The sequence below is a fragment of the Octopus sinensis genome, linkage group LG4, assembly GCF_006345805.1.
Source record: "Octopus sinensis linkage group LG4, ASM634580v1, whole genome shotgun sequence".
Taxonomy (NCBI): domain Eukaryota; kingdom Metazoa; phylum Mollusca; class Cephalopoda; order Octopoda; family Octopodidae; genus Octopus; species Octopus sinensis.
The window spans coordinates 111,714,221-111,729,313 of NC_043000.1; the positions used below are offsets into that span (position 1 = coordinate 111,714,221).

Genomic DNA, 15,093 nt, shown 5'->3' on the forward strand with positions numbered 1-15,093 from the left:
CACAACATTTCCTCTGAACAGGTCACCAGTTCATTACAAGGTTACTCATTTCACCTGGCACTCCATTGATTATAACAAGTGTTCCAATGTCACAGCCTGCTCATGAGATTAACATGCAAGTAGCTGAGCACTCCACAGACACATAACCTTAGCTTAGTGTTTTGCTCAAGGAGACAACACTCTGCCAGGAATCCAATTCCAGCCTTACGGTAGTGAACCGGACACCTTAACCAGCAAGCCACATTTGGGTGAACTACAGCAAATGAAGTGTTTCACTCAAAAACACAAGGCACTACCTAGTCCAGGGATTGAAATCATGATCTTATGATAGCGGGTGCAACACCCTAACCACTAGGCCATGTGCCTTTACCGTATCACCCGTATAATTTAAGACGTTTATGTTGGTGGCAGGGGTGTCTTTTGTTGTTATGTAATTCCTCAGGTTGTCGAATGTCTCGATGTGAAATGCCATACCTCCATCTCATTGATGGCAATTAGGCTGAGTGAAATGTAGTTCTATGTCTTTGTCTGGTCATGCAGTCTTCTTGTTTGTATATTCTATTGACAACAGCCATAACAAAGACATACCAAGTGAACTCGGTCCAAACACGGACAACTGCTACTCTCTGCAATTATCGTCAATGATGTGTCTATCTGCTTGCAGAACTAACGAGGTTATTGATGCTGCTGTAGGCTTTTTTTTCCCCTCCACTTCTTTTTATGTTTGTGTTGAATAGATGGTAGGAAAGATAGGTGTATGGTGGTGGTGTGGATGGGGTTTGCATTATATTTTAGGTTGGTGTGTGGGGGGAAATGATTATATAAATAACGGTAGAGAGTGTGAGGGTTGGCATTTCTGTTGCGATAATAAACTGCAGTCATCACATCACATCACACCCAGATGGTCTTCCATGTTTGTTTTTGTTTATGATTGTGCAGGTGGTTGTAGGTGTGGTTGTGAATGTGGGTATGTATGATGATGTGAGTGATTATCATCATTTCACATCTGTTTTCCATGGGCTGGGCAGTTTGGCAGGAGCTGCACCAGGTTCTGCTGTTTGTCTTGGCATGCTTTTACAGCTGGATGCCTTTCCTAATGCCAACCACTGCTGTTCTGGATAATTTGAGTTTTAGTGTAGAGAGATTATGGACTAACCAAGACTTAGTATGTATATATATATATATGGCGAGCTGGCAGACACGTTAGCACGCTGGACGAAATGCTTAGCGGTATTTCGTCTGTCGTTACGTTCTGAGTTCAAATTCCGCTGAGGTCAACTTTAACGTTCATCCTTTCGGGCTCGATAAATAAAGTACCACTTTCGCACTGGGGTCGATGTAATCAACTTAATCCCTTTATCTGTCCTTGTTTGTCCCCTCTATGTTTAGCCCCTTGTGGACAATAAAGAAATAATATATATATATATATATATATATATATATGTACGTCTGTATATATATCTCACTCAGGTCTAAAATGAATAGTACTTTTTTTAAGTTTTGGTACCAAGTTACTCCTATTTTTATCTTTTGTGACCTTAAACCTCCTTTTTAATTATATTTAATTAATGAAACTAATTGAACAGCATATTTTTACAGGAAGAAAAGAAAGAAAAATTGTTAAAAGTATAAATGGTCAAATTATTGAGGAAAGAAAAAAAGCCCATAACTACCTCACAAATGAAACGGGGGAGGAGGGGGATTAAGCAGTAGAATATTAGTGGGAGGGAGTAAGTGGTCGTACACCCCAGACCAAATGGCGTGTTCAGCCAGGTCTTTCAGACTTGATTGCAAAGACGTTGAGGTGGAGAATAGCCAGTGATTCTTGCTGCGCGGACACCCCACCTCACAAGACTCATTACTCAGATGGGCCACAGTAATCTTGATTTTGCAGAGGAAATCAGCAAGGCAGGGGTTGAAGGACACCAGAGGTCTCAGTGGCAAGCAACACTGATCAAAACGGCTGGTCGGGTTCTATTTTGCAATTTTGACCATTTGTTTTCATCACATAAAAATAAACATCATCATCATTGTCATCATTTAGCACCTGCTTTCCATGCTGGCATGGGTCAGAAGGTTTAGCTGGAACTGTTGAGCTGGAGATCTGCACCAGGTTCCAATCTGATTTGGCAGGGTTTCTACAGCTGGATGCCCTTCCTAACAGTTTATCTGTAATAAAGAATCTGGTGACACATATTTATGATGTGTGTGTGTTGTGGTCCTGTGGTAAATCTTAGCAGCACATTAAGAATGTAATCTAGTTTCAATTCTCAAAAGGAACCACACCTACTTACATGTTTATTTTTGTGCGCCACCTTCACTGGCTTCTATGCCGGTGGCACGTAAAAAGTACCCAATACACTCACGGAGTGGTTGGCGTTAGGAAGGGCATCCAACTGTAGAAACACTGCCAAACCAGACTGGATCTTGGTGCAGCCTTCTGGCTTCCCAGACCCTGGTCAAACCGTCCAACTCATGCTAGCATGGAAAACGGATGTTAAACGATGATGATGAATTAACATAATTAATCCCTCGGGTTGGGTAACTCCTCAGGTTGGATAACCATGTATTTCCTTTGCGGTAGCACACCTGTTTCTGTCTTCATTCCTGATCTCTCTCTCCCTCTCTCTCCCCAGCCAGGTAACCTTGTACTTTCTCTACAGCAAGACACCTGTTTCTGTCTCTCTGTCTCACCATAACCTTTCATCATCCGATACAAGATCGCCTCCTCCAATGCCCCCTCCCCTCACAAAAGGTTTTTTTTTGTCCTGCAAGGTACTTGGTGACCCTGTCAGTGCAAGTGCCACTTAAAAGCACCCAATCCACAATGTAAAGTGGTTGGCATTTGGAAGGGCATCCAGCTGTAAAAATCCTTACCAAAACTGACCTCACCTATCTTTGTGCCGCGTAAAAAGCACTCCACTCTGCTGAGTGGTTGGGGCTAGGAAGGGCCTCCAACTGTAAAAATCCTGCCAAACCAGTCACAAAAGTCTGGTGCAGGCTTCTGCTTGGGCAGCTCTTGTCAAACTGTCCCACTGATGCCAGCATGGAAGGTGGACGTTAAACGATGATGATGACGACGATGATGGTGGTAAAATTCTGCTCTAATTCTCACCTACTCCAATCAATAGAAACAAAACTGTTATCCATGTTGAAAGTCATTATTAATTTTGGATATCAATATTATTTGTTAGGACAGTGGATGTTGAAATCAATCGATGACTGTTCAAAATATCTTGTGGTATTTAGTTACATATTCTTCTTGAGTATCAATTATTCTGGAACCAACTTTGCCATTTATTAGAATTAACCTCTCCAAGTTAGTAGTAACTCACCAGTTATACGGTGTTCCTTCTGTTAAAAGCCCCAAGCATTCTCAGTTCAAATACTAGAAAGGTCAGATTTCCCTTGTGTGTCTGTGTGTCCCACTACCATCACCATTTCACAACTGATGATGGTTTGTTTACCCCCCCCATAATGACTTAGCAGTTTGGCAAAACAGCCTGATAGAATATCAGACTTTAAAAAAAATGTACTGGAGTCAATATGTTTAACTAAAAGCTTTCAAAGTGGTGCTTCAGTATGGCCAGGATTCAAACAAAGGAAGGATGAAAGAAAGATATGTTATTCATATATATATATTTGGGTTGGGTATGTATATATATATGCATGCAGGTGTGTGTGTGTATAGTAAATAACACCACATGACATTATATATCAGGGTGGGGCAATTATTTGTTGAATGGCAATATCCAAAACAAGTTTGTCAACAACTACTACTACTACCATACAATACCACTGGTCCTGTCTCCATCATTCTAACTACAACTAATACCATTACCACCAACTCTAGTGGGAGATTAGTAATCCAGCATTCCATCAACCCTGTTATAGTGGTGGTGGTGGTTGTTAGTCAACTATAAAGTTTACATTGGTTGTTTTCATCTCTGTAAACAAGGTAGATATATACACTTTTGTTTATATTGTAATGTGTTTATGATAAGGTTTAGCAATAGGCTATACAAAGTCCTTTTCCAAGATTTAGTTCATAGTTAATATAAAGCCCATAATCTATAGAAACCCATTTCATTAGACTATTTTGCTATTTTGTTCCCTTCACTGCCATATACAGCAAACCTCATTCTGTACAATTCTGATATGTATTCACTCATTCGGTTCTCGTTGTGCCTTGTGGCACTTGAGGCAACAAGATCATTCCACCTTCGAACACTGACAGCTTATTCCATTGTTAACCCTCTGCTTTTAAGATGTTTTGTTATTGTTCTCCACCACGTTTCCTTTGGTTGGTCACCATCTTCTTTTACCTCGTGGAACCCTTTGCAAAGCAATCCTAACAAGTGAACTTGGTTTATAACGACAAACTCGACCCAGCCATTTCCATCTCCTTTCTTCAACAGTTTCTCTTATTGGTTTCACATTAACCTTGGTGCGTAGTTGGCCATTCCAGATCATAATTTGACCAGTAGACCTTCAAAATTTTTCATCAGCATTTATTTTGAAACACCTCCAATTTCTTTACAGTACTTTTGGTTGTTTTCCAACATTCGGATCCATAGAGGAATATGCTAAGTATGTAGCTTTTGTAAAATTCTATTTTGGAAATCTTGCCGAGTATTGATGGTTTTCCATATTGGTTTGTAGATTTGGATGCTGGAACATGAGAACACTCTTACAGCCAGGAAAATTAGCACAGGTACAATTCTGATATAACCAATGGAATCAGATTGTTTATTTAGAGCTAATCAGTTACTCCTTGCAAATTGTCCTTAGACCTTCCTCACAACATACCCTGTCTGCAGAGACTATATTCCTGAAGTCCCTCTCCTCTCTTTTCTTCCAGGTGCTCAGTTTGTTGATTGTATGTATACAGTCTCACCACTGAGTTCAGCCCCTGGGAGGGAGTCCCATCATGTACAGCAATATCAGTGGATCTCTGTCAGTTTCAACAATAAGGATTCAGTTTTGCAATCAACTGAATTAACATGCAAGTGGCTTAGTATTCCACAGGCATGTGTACCCTTAGCATTACCCTCAAGTAGAATGAATTACAGGCACAATCCATGTGATGGGCTTCTGCACAGTTTCCATCCATCCATTCTCATTCACAAGAGTTGGATGTGCCTGAGGCAATGGTAAAAGATACTTGCCCTAGATGCTATGCAATGGGATCAAACCTAAGACCTTGTGTTTGTGAAGTGGACTTGTTAACCACTCAACTATGATTCGTCCACCAATGGTATGGAATGCCAGAGAGGGATGTGTGGCATAGAATCTGCAGGCATGGCTATGTGACAAGAAGCTTGCTTCCCAACCACATGGTTCTGGGTTCATTCCCACTGCGTGGCACCTTGGGCAAGTGTCTTCTTCTATAGCTTCAGGCTGACCAAAGCCATGTGAGTGGATTTGGTAGATGGAAACTGAAAGAAGCCTGTCGTGTGTGTCTTTGTCTCCCACCACTGCTTGACCACTGGTATTGGTGTGTTTACATTGTCCTAACTTAGCAGTTTAGCAAAAGAGATCGACAGAACAAATACTGGGCTTTAAAAGAAATAAGAATTGAGATTGATTTGTTTGACTAAAATTCTTCAAGGCAGTGCCCCAGCGTGGCCATAGTCCAATGACTGAAACAAGTAAAACATAGGTCCACAATGGTATTTTTACTGTAACCCTAAGGGGTAGATTAAGAAAACAAGCAGCCTGGTGGTTTGGGGTCTTACACTCACAGCTGCCAGATTGTGGTTTCAATTCCAGACCAGGCTGTGCATGAAGTTCTTGAGCAAGACACTTTATTTCACTCTGCTGGAGTCCACTCAGCTACAAATGAGTGATTCCGTGTTATCTTAGTGTCCCCTTCAGGGGAGATGTTATGATCTCAGTCACGTGTATGCCATGGAAACCTGGCAAGTGGTCCTGTGAGTCCTAGGACTTGAGGCAGTATTGCACAAGGGTAGTTAGGGTTGTTGTCAATCCTGAGGTCTTCAGCCACCCATCCCTGCCCATCCCACCAATTAATGTAAGACTCATACCTCCTGCTTCTTTGTAGAAGACCCTTCCTCTGACTACTACCATCATTTCCTGGTAGATCTTCATACATGCAAGAGAGCCTAACCCTTTCATTACTGTATTTCTGTTGAGATGTTCTGTGTTTCTTTCAATTACTTTAAATATAACAAAGAATTTAGTAAAATAACTTGGTTATCATTAAGCTGGTGTTAGGAACATAAATTTTGACTAAGGCTTGGCGGAAGATTTTAATTCAAAACTTATGAAAACAAGACATTTGTACTCAGAGCCAGAAACGGTTTCAGGCGAGTTGGTAATGAAAAGGTTAAATTCTTTGGAATCTACAGGTCAACCCCCACCACTTTAAACAGACATCTTACCAAAGCTATTTCTGCCATGACCCTCTCATCATTTTCTTGGCCATTGCATATCTTGAACTACATTATGCAACGTTTCTCTTCCTTTGCAAGAGAGTAAGTTGCAATTTGAGTGACATTTGGTTGTTACTTCTAGCAGTTCAAACAACACTGTAGAGGCTCCTCAGTATAGAATTTCTATGTAGGTTTTAGTGTCAACATATTTACTAAACAGAGCATTGAAAATCCATTGAAATAAAATAGATTTTTGCTGAGAAAAAATAGATTATTAGTCAACAACTGGATTTGTTGTTTTTGTTTTTTTCTTATTTTATGTCAAGTTCTTTCTGCACTATTTGACACGTCTCAGCCTTGCTTGTTTTAGTCATAAGTCTACAACCACAATGGGGCCCTGCCTTGGAGCCTTTAGTCAAACCAATTATCCGAGGACCTTTTTTTCTTTTTAAAGACTGGTACTTACTTTATCAGTCTCTTTTGTTACAGGGATGCTAACAAACCAACACTACATGTCATACAGTGGAGGGATGGCACACACACACACACACACACACACACACACACACACACACACACACACACACAGATATATTTCTATATGACAGGCTTCCACACAATTTTTGTTTATGAAATCCACTCCTTTGGTTCTGATTGGCCCATGGTTATAGTTGAAAACACTTGCCCATAGTGCCACTCAGTGGCATTGAACTTGAAACCATGTGGGTAGAAAACTAGCTTGTTAACCATGTAGCCACAACACATGTGTGTGTATATCATCATCATCATTTAATGTCCATCTTCCATGCATGCATGGGTAGGACAGATGACAGAGCCAACCAGGCAGAAAAACTACCCTGGGCTACTGTGTCTGTTTTGGCAGGGATTTTACGGTTGGATGCCCTTCCTAACATCAACCACTATATATATATATTCCAGTAAGTATTGTATTGCATTTCATAGTTATCCCACATGTTAAGCTCCCCTAAATAACCCTGTGTCCGTATAGCCCATTTCCTTCTAAGTACCATCTTGTGGCTATGTTACCCTAATGTCATTGATCAACCATTTCAATTAAATAGATTTACTTCTGCAGCCTGTAGGTGATGTGATGAGTTTCATTCGGCATCCTTTAACTTTTTAACATTTAAACCAGCCATATCCAACCCAAATATTCTCGTTTTATGCTTGAACCAGCCAGATCTGGCTTCTCACACCTATCCTACAATGTTAATCTGAAAATAAACAATCACATCAATGAAATCTCAAAGTTAACAAGATAATGCAGCATTAATCTAAAACAATGTCAAAAAATAAGGATTTACATTTGACAGAAGAATCTGAATGCGGAAAGGTTAGTTTCAGGAATGGTAACTGTATGTCTGTGAGCAGAAAGTGAGAGTTAAGGGGAAAATGGGATTGAGGGCTTGAATATAAGAAGGTCCTTACCCACTGCAACTACTCTTTCTTGGTATTATCTCTGTCAACCTCCATCACTTAATCAAAATGTTTGGCTTTGAGAAGTAGATGCCCTGTTCCAAAATGTTATATATATATATATATCATCATCATCGTTTAACGTCCGTTTTCCATGCTAGCATGGGTTGGACGGTTTGACTGAGGTCTGGCGAACCAGATCTGCCAGAGTTTCTACAGCTGGATGCCCTTCCTAATGCCAACAACTCCAAGAGTATAGTCGCCAGGTACCTTAACTAGATATATATATATATATATATATATATATATATATATATATATATATATATATATATATAGGCGCAGGAGTGGCTGTGTGGTAAGTAGTTTGCTTACCAACCACATGGTTGGTTCAGGGTTCAGTCCCACTGCATGGCACCTCAGGCAAGTGTCTTTTAGTATAGCCACAGGCCGACCAAAGCCTTGTGAGTGGATTTGGTAGACGGAAACTGAAAGAATCCTGTCATATATATATATGTATATGTGTGTGTGTATTAGTGTATCCCTGTAACCTAGCAGTTCAGCAAAAGAGACCGACAGAATAAGCACTAGGCTTGCAAAGAATAAATGTGACTAAAGGCAATGCCCCAGCATGGCCACAGTCAAATGACTGAAAACAAATAAAAGAATAAAGAATATCTATATACACACAATGTATGTATATGCATATATGTATATTATATATCTTTTCCTTGTTTGAGTCATTAACCCTAATTTTTAGTCAAACAAATTGACCCTAGATTTTTTTTAAGCCAGGTACATATTTTATCAGTCTTTTGCTGGACTGCTAAGTTACAGAGACATAAACAAACCAACACTAGTTGTCAAGTAGTGGAAGGGGACAAACAGACACACGCGTATGCATGTGTGTATATAGATACACACACACATGCAGGGCTTCTTTCAGTTTCTGTCTACCAAATCTACTCACAAGGCTTTGGTAGTAGAAAGCACTTGCTCATGATGCCCCGCAATGGGACTGAACCCAGAACTATATGGTTGGGAAGCAAGCTTCTTACCACACAGCCGCACCTGCACCTATATATTACACATATGTATGTGTATATTATGCTTGTGTGTGTGTGTATGTATATTATGTATGTAAATGTATATTTTCACACATATGTACACTCACATATACATGCACACACAATCTGTTTGTCACAGTCTGTCTGTCCAGTAATGCTTCACTGGCTTAAATCAACCATCCTTAAACCAGATCAAGTTATTTCTTCTGCTTGCCTAGAGATGGAAAGGACGGATGATGGATCAAACCTGATCCACAGTTCACTACACTCGCTACCCTCCCCCTGCCACCTTCACCACCCTCCTCTGACTCACTGACATCATCAATCTACCCCAGTCATCGCATCTCTCTCTCTCTCTCTCTGTATATCTCATTAACCACTCCTGACAATGATGGGCTCTTGTCATTTAGCTGGTTTCGATAGAGAGGTAGATAGACAGACAGACACACAAACACACACACACATAGGAAACAGATGAATATCTACAAATATGCACTCACATATTCATGCAAATGTGCACCGGTGTGCAGTGAAGTTGCTTAATAGTGTGTGTGTATAATATATATATATATATATATATATATATAGGCACAGGAGTGGCTGTGTGGTAAGTGGCTTGCGTGGCACCTTGGGCAAGTGTCTTCTACTTTAGCCTCGGGCCAACCAAAGCCTTCTGAGTGGATTTGGTAGACGGAAACTAAAAGAAGCCTGTCATATACATATATATATATATGTATGTATGTACGTGTGTGTTTGTGTTTCTCTCCCTTCCATCACTTGACAACTGATGTTGGTGTGTTTACATCCCCGTAACTTAGTTGTTCAGCAAAAAGTGACAGATAAAATAAGTACTAGGCTTACAAAAACTAAGTCCTGGGGCCAATTTGTTCAACTAAAGACAAGTACTCCAGCATGGCCACATTCAAATGACTGAAACAAATAAGTCAGATTGTGGCCATGCTGGTGCACCATCTTAATTTTTGTCAAACAAATAGACCCTAATATTTTTTCTGAGCGTGATACTTATTCTGTTGGCATTTTTTGCCAAACTACTAAGATATGGGGGGACATAAACAGACCGACATCAGTTGTCTAGTGGTGGAGTGGAGGAGCAAACACACACACAAACTATATGTGTATATATATATATATGCACACACACATGTATGTGTTTGCACATGTGCACCCTCATTGATCTGAATGAAAGATGGTACTCCGTAGGTGATGTAAAGTTAAATATAGCAACATCAGCAGGAAAAAAGAGTGGGTTTTCAGTTTATTTATTCCAAGTTTTATGTTGCCACTATTCAAAAGATTTCACTCTTTAAAGCTGAACGGCAGATTACTGTTGCATGCTTTATCTTTTACCATTCTGGAAGTGATAAGCCCTTCCCCTCAAAAACTGCTCGCCTTGTACTCAGGTATAGCTGAGTGGTTAAAGAAGCTTGCTTTGCAACCATGCAGTCTTAGCTTCAGTACCTTGGCGTCACACTACAGACCTCATGATTGAATTTGGTAGCTGGTAACTGTTGGAAGCTTGTTTGAGTGTGTGTTAGTCTGATGTTGACTACCAACATCCCCTGTGACAGGTTTGATAATTGCTGAGAATTTTTAGCATGAACCCAATGCTAGTCTTGTAAACCAACAAATAATGAATATTTACCTGTACAAAACAATGACTAGTGTAGTCGTTTACCTGGCCAGCTCTTGTCCAACTGTCCAACCCATGCCAGCATGGAAGATGGATGTTAAACAATAATGATATTGTGGTGTTGAGCACTCATTTGCATTATTCATTAGTTAGTGTGTGTGTATACAAATATATGTTTGGGTGTGTTTCCCAAAGTGCTTAATTGGTGTTGGTTTATTTATATCTCTGTAACCTAACAGAACGGTTCGGTAAAAGAGAAGAGACCAATGACATAACTGCCAGGCTTGACAAAAAGAAAAAAGTACTGGATTTGATTTGCTCAACTAAACCCTTTAAGGCTGTGCTCCAGCATGACCACAGTTCAATGATTGGTATGAGTAAGATTCCTATTTCTCTCTCTCTCTCTCTCTCTCTCAAAATATTTTTTTCTACTCTAGGCACAAGGCCCAAAATGTTTGGGGAGGGGACCAGTTGATTAGATCGCCTTCAGTACGCAACTGGTACTTTATCGACCCTGAAAGGATGAAAGGCAAAGTCGACCTCAGCGGAATTTGAACTCAGAACGTAACGGCAGACAAAATACTGCTAAGCATTTCACCCGGTGTGCTAACGTTTCTGCCAGCTCGCCAACTCAAAATATTGAAATTAAACTTTGGCAGTGCCTGGCTCTTTCTTGTATTTCTCGCCATGAAGCTACAAAAGACAGCCAGGCAGAATTGTACCCTTGCAAGTTACACGGGGGAGGGGGGTTGTAGTTGTTATCAGTGAGTCGGAGGAGCCACACCCACCACCAATATACAAAACTTGGTGATGCTTTGACAAAATTATCTCAAAGATAACCCAACAGACAACCTCAATGTGTCACTCACTCCCACAATCCATGCGTCTCCCTTCTTTGTATCAACCAAAAGGAAGAAATACTACAATAATTCCCCCCTTCCCCAGCCTCTCCTCTCCCCCACTCGCCCTCTCTCTCTCTCTTTCAGTCCCACTCTTTCTCTCTCCCCTTCTCTACTTCTCTCACACGCATTCTCTCCCCTCTATACCGCTCACAGTCTTCCTCTATCTCTCCCTCTTTACTGTCATTATCTCCTTCTCTCTCCCTACACCTCATTATCTCTCTATACCATTTTCAGTTTCACTTTCTCTTCCTCTTTATTTACTTATTTCTCTCTCCCTCCCTATTTATCTCTCTCTCTCTCTCTCCAACAATTAATCTTTTTCCACTGACTCACAACTGTGGAATCTTTCCAATTGAAACTCTGTTCTATTCAGCATCATCAAAATTACCATCTCCATCATCATCATCATGACTAACATCACCATCACCAGTTAGCTCTTATGTGTCCATTTGACCTGCTAGAAATAGCAGCCAACCTTCTCTCAAATCACACTCTAATGTCTCAAGTAAGGAAAGAACTCATTGAATAACTAATGTGGTCTCCCTGCCCCCACACTAAACTGACAATGGTCATGGTTGGAATACTGTGAGCTGATCTGCAGTTGAAACCACATGGCTCTACACATCCTGTTACCACGGATACTCATAATCTCTCCTTCTCACTACATGCAATGTCTGTGTGTGTGCTTCAGTCATTGGACAGCAGCCATGCTGGCTGCACTGCCTTGAAGGATTTGGGCAAACAAATCGATCCCAGGAATTATTATTTTCAAAGTCTCATACAGTTAGGGATCAGAAAGCTGTCCTCGTCCATGAGTCACATGACCATACCAGCACAGTCATCTCTCTTGCACCTTTTATGGACGCCTTTTATGCCCGATTTTTCTCTCAAGATGCTTACACTCTGTCAAACATGCACACTGACATTGCACATCCAGTGAAGCATGCTGGCTTTAAATCTTTCAAGCCTACACATGTCCTCGGCTGTCACAGCCCTTGTTTCACTGCTGCATAGCGTAGTTGTTCACACACAGGCATCATACAATCTGCCTTTCACTCTGAGGGAGAGACCCTTTGTTGCCAACAGAGGTAGAAGCTCTCTGAACTTTGCCCAGTCTAATCTTTTTCTCACAGCTACGCTCCACCTCTACTACTTACACACACACACAATGCTATCCATATGTCTTTATTTATGCTAGGAAATTCAGCGTAGGCCCACAGGCACCTTTGCAGTCTCTTGGGATGTGGATCAAACCAACCAGTTTCTTTGTGTATTCAAAACCCACCTTACCAGATACTCATCTGTCCTTCCTCAGATGCTGAGATAAAATAGTGGAAGTCTATTTTGGTTTATATCTAAACAAAAGCATTTTTGCGTGGCATAATGTTTGTTTATAGATGTTGTCTACAGATGGATATGTATTGGCACTTGTGTGTGTGTTGTGTGTGTGTGTTATTTAAAACAGTGCAGTTCGGATCCCTGCAACTTAACCCTTTTGTTACCAACCCGGCTGAAACTACCTCTGGCTCTGTAGTACAAATGGCTTGTTTTCATAAGTTTTGAATTAAAATCTTCCACCAAACCTTAGTCACAATTTATGCTCCTGACACTAACTTAATGATAACCAAGTTATTTTACAAAATTCTTTGTTATCTTTAAAGTTTATTGAAAGAAATCTGACAGAGCATCTCGACAGAAATACGGTAATGAAAGGATTAGATTTTCACAGGTCAGAAACCGGTGAAACTGTAAGTCACTTAGAACTGAATCAAACTGTTTTAAATAATATGCGTAACTCCTCCTGAATGTGTTGAGTGCTCTTTTCTTTCATTTGTCCCCTCACTTTGTGTGTGTGTGTGTGTGATTTATCGTCCATTGTCCATGGATTGGACAGGAAGGAATTTCAACCGTGTTTCGTGGTCTGCTACCACAACAGCTCCTTTATAGGATCCAGTTCTCTCAAGACATCCTCATGAGGAACCATGTCTGGTTTCGGCCCCTAATCCTCTACCATTTTAACGTGGCGGGGCCCCCACCTTTCAGAGGTATCTTCACAGCTATATGAGTATCTCAAGAGCCTAGGGTTTCATGCAAAAAACACTTGTCAAACTCTTAACAGGTATGCTTTGGCACGAAACTCTAGGCCCTTGAGTCACATATATAGTGTTACTGTTACTAAATCATCAACCACCATCATGCTGATGGTGATGAGTGATGTATAGCCACCTGTAAAAGTACATATAAACACACATACGGAATATATAATAAACAAGTTGGAAGATAGATTGATAGGAAGATAAATGTGTGTGTGTGTATAGATATATACACATAAGCTGTAAAAGTTGTGTGTAGATATGTTGTATGTACACATGTTCTATATATATATATATACACACATGTGTAGTAGATTTGTACACATATGCTAGATGTATATAGATGAACATGTGCTGTTTTATGAAGTACTTTAAAAAGTGTGAGGAGGCCGCCAGTTTGTCGTCTTAAAACCGAGACTGGTACCCTAGCTTGTCCTCTTAAATCTGAGAGGCCCTGTAGCTTGTGCTATCGTTTGTTACATTCCCTTTTTTTATAGTAATATCATCATCATAATCATAATATTCCAGTTGCACTGCGTGGCACCTTGGGCAAAGTGTCTTCTACTATAGCCTCAGGCCAACCAAAGCCTTGTGAGTATATTTGGTAGATGGAAACTGAAAGAAGCCCATTATACATATATATATATATTTATAATGTGTGTCTGTTTGTCCCCCACCACCACCATAACTTGACAACTAATGTTAGTGTATTTACGTCCCCTGTAACTTAGCGGCTCAGCAAAATGAGACTGATAGAATAAGTACTAGGCTTACAAAGAATAAGTCCTAAGGTCGATTTGCTCGACTATAGGCAGTGCTCCAGCATGGCCACAATCAAATCACCAAAACAAGTAAAAGAGTAAAATATGGATTCCAGCACAGTGTCCGACCACTTGTTGCAACCTGTCCCCTCTTTCTTAAAGTTCCCCTTATAAGGTCGGCCTTCACCATCCTTCCCATGGCTAGCTTAACCTTCTCTTCTGCAGGTTCTCTTCTCATGGATCTCTTGGCACTTCTTTACCCAGCTGTCCCCTATCAATGCAGCCTTTTCTCTGTCACACATCTAATTCCTCTCCTACCCAGTTTCTACCCAGCTCATTTCTGCTCCATCTTTCATACACCCAGAGCATTATAAATCTGTGATATGTTTATATAAACCATCACACACACACACACACACTCCTCCACCTCCCTTTCTGCTCCCACCAACTTTCATCATTTTTTTAGTTCTGACACCCACCACCCTCTGTCCCTCCCTCTTTATTGCACCCCCCCCATCAGCTTCTGCCCATCACCAATATGTCAGTTACTTATACATTCTGTTCTTCCTACCCTAAACCTCGAAACCCCTACTCCATCCACCCAGGGGTAGGGAAAGTGGAGTGTATGCGCATGTAAGTTTGGAAACATTAGAGAGATAACAAATATCTTGACTGTTGTTGATAAACATTTTGAAGGCTGTGAGCTGGCGGGTGAAATGCTTAGCAACCTTTCTTCACTCTTTTTGTTCTGAGTTCAAATTCCACCAAGATTGGCTTTGCTTTTCAT

The 15,093-nt window shown here is 40.6% G+C and overlaps 1 protein-coding gene across 1 annotated transcript in view; it reads left to right on the plus strand.

Annotated features, from left to right (window-relative positions):
• Positions 1–3,937: 3,937 nt before the first annotated feature.
• LOC115210338 overlaps positions 3,938–15,093 on the plus strand; it is a 57,184-nt gene continuing 46,028 nt past the window's right edge. Inside the window, exon 1 of the mRNA XM_036502347.1 lies at positions 3,938–3,958. The gene's annotated coding sequence lies outside the window, so the exon portion shown is untranslated. The remainder of the gene's footprint in view (positions 3,959–15,093) is intronic.